The 5,113-nt window shown below is 34.9% G+C and overlaps 1 pseudogene; it reads left to right on the forward strand.

The window, feature by feature from the left end:
• The first annotated feature begins 830 nt into the window (after positions 1 to 830).
• On the forward strand, positions 831 to 1,758 carry LOC133099590 (olfactory receptor 8H3-like; annotated as a pseudogene).
• The last annotated feature ends 3,355 nt before the right edge of the window (positions 1,759 to 5,113 follow it).

The following is a 5,113-nucleotide window of genomic DNA, read 5'->3' on the forward strand; positions in this document are numbered from 1 at the left end:
CTCTGACTCTGGATAAATTAAATTCTCTGCATCCTTTTTTCTTATCTAGAAAAAACGTGCTTTGTGACCACCTAGAGGGGTGGAACAGGGACGGTGGAGGGAGATGCAAGAGGGAGGGGATACGGGGATATATGTATATGTACAGCTGATTCACTTTGTTATAAAGCAGAAACCAACACAACATTGTAAAGCAATTATACTCCAATAAAGATGTTAAAAAAAAATGTGGCTAATAGTAGTCAATACTACCTATGGTATAATAATCTCATGGGAATTAAATGCTTTAATAAACGGAAGCATTTAGAACAATGCCAGGCTAATTCTAATTATCCAATATATTAGATTTTATTGTATTATATCCAAATGTCAATTTATACCTATTTCTATATTTGGCAATTAAAATTAAGATTTTTCTCTTCATACTCTGTACACCCCTCATTTTTAAAAAATGTTTATTCATTTGTTTATTTTATTTTTGGCTGTGTTGGGTCTTAGTTGTGGCAAGCAGGCTCTTCAGTGTGGCACAGGCTCCTCTCTAGTTGTGGTGCATGGGCTCAGTAGTTGTGGCATGTGGGCTTAGCTGCCCCAGGGCATGGGGGATCTTAGTTCCCCAACCAAGGACTGAACCCACGTCCCCTGCGTTGGAAGGTGGATTCTTAAACACTGGACCGCCAGGGAAGTCCTGGTACACCCCTCATTATTGTCACTTCCTGGAAATACTAAACTAAAATAAATATGTCATATCATTCATAGAAGCATAAACATTTTGAAGTTAATTCCTGCTAAGTATCAACTTTGATTTCTCAACAGTTTAGAGCATTTGAACTCTTATGAGTAGAAGGAATAACACACGTGTGTCTGACTTTAGCCTCATGGGATTGACAGATTCTGAAGAGATGATATTGATATCTGTATCAATGATATTGATAATCTGCATGGATCTCCAACCTCACACCCATGTATTTGGATCTCCAAATACACACCATGTATTTTTTTCTCAGTCACCTGTCATTTCTTGACCTCAGTTACTCAACCGTCATCACCCCTAAAACCTTAGAAAACTTACTGACTTCCACCAAGTATGTTTCATACCTGAACTGCTTCACCCAGATGAATTGCTTTATCTTCTTGAGTGCCACTGAATGTTCTCTTCTCTCCTCAATGGCGTATGATCGCTACGTAGCTATCTGCAATCCTCTGCATTACCCAGTTGTTATGCCCACAAGACACTGCTGCCCCCTAGTCTTTGGATCCTATTTGATTGGCTTCATGGACGCCTTTGTCAATGTGCTTTGCATGAGCAGATTGGATTTCTGTGACTCCAATGTAATCCATCACTTCTTCTGTGAAGCACCCCCAATATTAGCCCTGTCCTGCCCTGACACACACGACACTGAAATCACAATATCCATTGTCGCTGGCTCCACCCTAGTGGTGTCTCTTATCACAATATCTGTGTACTATGTGTCCATCGTGTCTACTAGCCTGAAAATTACTTCCAATTCAGGGAAGTAAAAAGCCTTCTCTATTTGTGCCTCCCATCTCCTGGGAGTCACCATCTTTTATGGCACTACTCTTTTTACTTACTTAAAACCAGGTAAGTCCTACTGCTTGGGACAGGATCAAGTGGCTTCTGTTTTCTATACCATTGTTATCCCTATGTTGAATCCATTCATATATAGTCTTCGAAACAAAGAAGTTAAAAATGCTCTAATTAGAGTCATGCAGAAGAGAAAATGCTCCAATCAATTAAAATAACGGTGACACTAAACTTTTACGCTCACCTGTTTTTTTCTTTCCTGTAGTGTATTTCCTTGCTCTCTCTCCAGAAACAAATTGAACTTTCTTTCTTTCTTTTTCTTTCTTTCCTTCTTTCTTTCTTTTCTTTCTTTCTCCCTTCCTTCCTTGCTCTTTTCTTTCCTTCTTTCCTTCTTTCTTTCCTTCTTTCCTCCTTTCTTTCTTCTTTCTTTCTTTCTTTTCTTTCTTTCTTTCTTTCTTTCTTTCTTTCTTTCTTTCTTTCTTTCTTTCTTTCTTTCTTTCTTTCTTTCTTTCTTTCTTTCTTTCTTTCTTTCCTTCCTTCCTTCCTTCCTTCCTTCCTTCCTTCCTTCCTTCCTTCCTTCCTTCCTTCCTTCCTTCTTTTCTTTTCTTTTCTTTCTTTCTTTCAAAACATTCTTTGCTTGACCAAATATGATCTTGGGCATTTCCTGGAATATGCCTTTAGAAATCCACATTGTGATTGGAAACCATGAAACATGTTAAATCCCTGATCTAAATATATATGTTTTTAAGGGCAACTGATTTGCCAAATGAAAAACTATAGTTATCACTTTTTAAACTATATCATAGAAATTCAGATAATTTTATGATGGAAAAGAGCTACATTTTGGGAACAATGACAACAGTTTTAGCAATTATTTCATTTACTTTATGGAGAAGCAATATAGCAGAGAGACTATGAGCACTTGTTTTGGAACCAAATATTCCAGGATGTAGATTTTAGATCTGCAACCCTTTTAGCTATGTAACACTTAAAAAACATTGAAACTTTAAGCCTCATGTTTCCTCAACTGCACAAAATAAATAATAATTTTAGGTCCATATAGTTATTGTAAAGATTAAATCAGATAATGGATGTAAAGCATTTAAGGCGGTCCTAATAAATGCTGGCCATTATCGTTAGATCACTCACATTCCTGCAGTATTTTTAATATACAATGGCTTTTTCTTAAAGAATATTCACTTGTGTTTTATAAATTACTTTTGGTTGATTTAAAGGATAAACACACAAACAGCTAAGGAAAAACTCAGCACTTCACAATTTTGGATTTAGAGTGATATATTCTAACACTGGAGAAAATTTGAAAAATATTGAAAAATGTAAGGAAATAGAAATGCCCTAAAAATTAGCAACTTTGTAAATTTCTTCTAGGTTGATAGTTATGTATGTATGTGAATATATTATATACATAACCAATATTTCTGTCATTTCCTATGTACTTTTTTTCAGCTTTCTGTGTACACTAACAAGATTAACCTTTGAGTATGTCTTTGTCATTGAAATCTAAGGTGAATGTGTTTTTGGTGCATGGGAAAAATTGAGACTCTCATTTTGCAATGCTTTGGACATGAAATGTTTGTAAATTCATCATGTTAAAAATCTGCATGTAGTGATATCTCTTTGGTGGCTCTCTGAAGACATTTAAAACCCCTACCTTTCTGTGATGTGTCAACAAGCTTCAGTAAACTGCTTCTTTGTTGAAATTCTATGTATTTTATTTTATTATTTATTAATATTTTTGTGGAGTTGAATCCAATCAGTGTAACTCCTGAATGTACTTTTTTTTTTTTTAAGCATCTTTATTGGAGTATAATTGCTATACAATGTTTTTTGGCTGCATTGGGTCTTTGTTGCTGCACGTGGGCTTTCTCTAGTTGCGGTGAGCAGGGGCTACTCTTTGTTGAGGTGCACGCAGTAGTTGCAGCACACAGGCTCAGTAGTTGTGGCGCACGGGCTTAGTTGCTCTGTGGCATGTGGGATCTTCCCTGACCAGGGATCAGACCCATGTGCCCTGCATTGGCAGGTGGATTCTTAACCACTGTGCCACCAGGAAAGTCCAAATTCTGTGTATTTTAAAACATCATCGTCATTCTCTTGATTTCTATTGGTTTGTTATGATCATTAAAAATAAATTCTTGAATTAAATGCTTGACTCATTTGTTTTAAATTTTTTAACAGATGCAAGTTGTGTAGCTACTAATTTTCAATGAATTCAGATGTCGTGACAACCCATAAACTTTATCAAGTAGAGTGCTAAATTTTCTTTTATTTTAAAATTTTATTTTAAAATTCTTCTATTTTAAAATTTTATTTTAAAATTCTTGTACATAATCTTGAATTGCCATTTTAATTTTCTCTGCTATTTAAAGGTTAAGAATGTACTTTTCATTTCCCAAGTATTTCATATTTTTTGTTTAAACTTTCATAACCAGATGGTTTTTATTCAAACAATAATGATTATAAAAATTTTATTTTTTGAAATTTAGATTGTTTTCTCAGTAAAACTATATTTGATTATTTTTCTTCCATACTTTTTTTTTTTTTTAAAGACTGGGTAGGATCTTTTTTTTTAAAATTTTATTATTTATTTATTTATTTTTGGCTGCGTTGGGTCTTCGATTCTGTGCGAGGGCTTTCTCTAGTTGTGGCAAGTGGGGGCCACTCTTCATCGCGGTGCACGGGCCTCTCACTATCGTGGCCTCTCTTGTTGCGGAGCACAGGCTCCAGATGCGCAGGCTCAGTAATTGTGGCTCGCGGGCCCAGTTGCTCCGCGGCATGTGGGATCTTCCCAGACCAGGGCTCGAACCCGTGTACCCTGCATTAGCAGGCAGATTCTCAACCACTGCGCCACCAGGGAAGCCCCTCTTCCATACTTTTTAAGTGTTAAAAATAAAATGCAAAAGTGCAATTCTCTTCTAGGAGTTAAAAGTTTAAATTATTTTTACTAATTCAAAGTTGTCAAAAAATTTATTCAAGTCTTTTAAATATGCATTATGTTTCCATACTTAAGTTATTTTAAAAAAATCCTTACCTTATACGCATGCCATTTGAAATTATTATGACCATTTTGCTCTGATTTCCATGTTTTTAGACTCTATATTTACAGCTATTGTTATGTGGTTTTGCTTGCATTTGTTTAATAGTATACATTTTTGGCTCTTTTTTCATCTTGTATAAGCATAATGTCATTTCCTATATTTACAGGCTCTTTTCAGTTTTCTAGTCTGTTTTATAAACTATGTTTTTTCCTCTCTTTCATTTCTATTTCTGTGATTAGGAAATGTATCCTGTTGTTTTATGCTGGCAAATACTGTCAACAGATTGTATGATTTTGTGGACAGCACTTAAGTTAGGAAAGTTATAATGAAAGTAAACTAAACTCTAATTAAATTAAGACAACCCTATTTTTTTCACAATGCAGTTTGGAAACCCTTTATATAATTTCATTACACATGTGTAATATAATCTATGGACCATATGAAAGATTTAGACTATTTGCATTTGCTCTGAACATTCCTTGCTGTATTAGAGCACTCATATTTTATGTAAAATATG

The sequence above is a fragment of the Eubalaena glacialis genome, chromosome 10 (genome assembly GCF_028564815.1).
Source record: "Eubalaena glacialis isolate mEubGla1 chromosome 10, mEubGla1.1.hap2.+ XY, whole genome shotgun sequence".
Lineage (NCBI taxonomy): Eukaryota > Metazoa > Chordata > Mammalia > Artiodactyla > Balaenidae > Eubalaena > Eubalaena glacialis.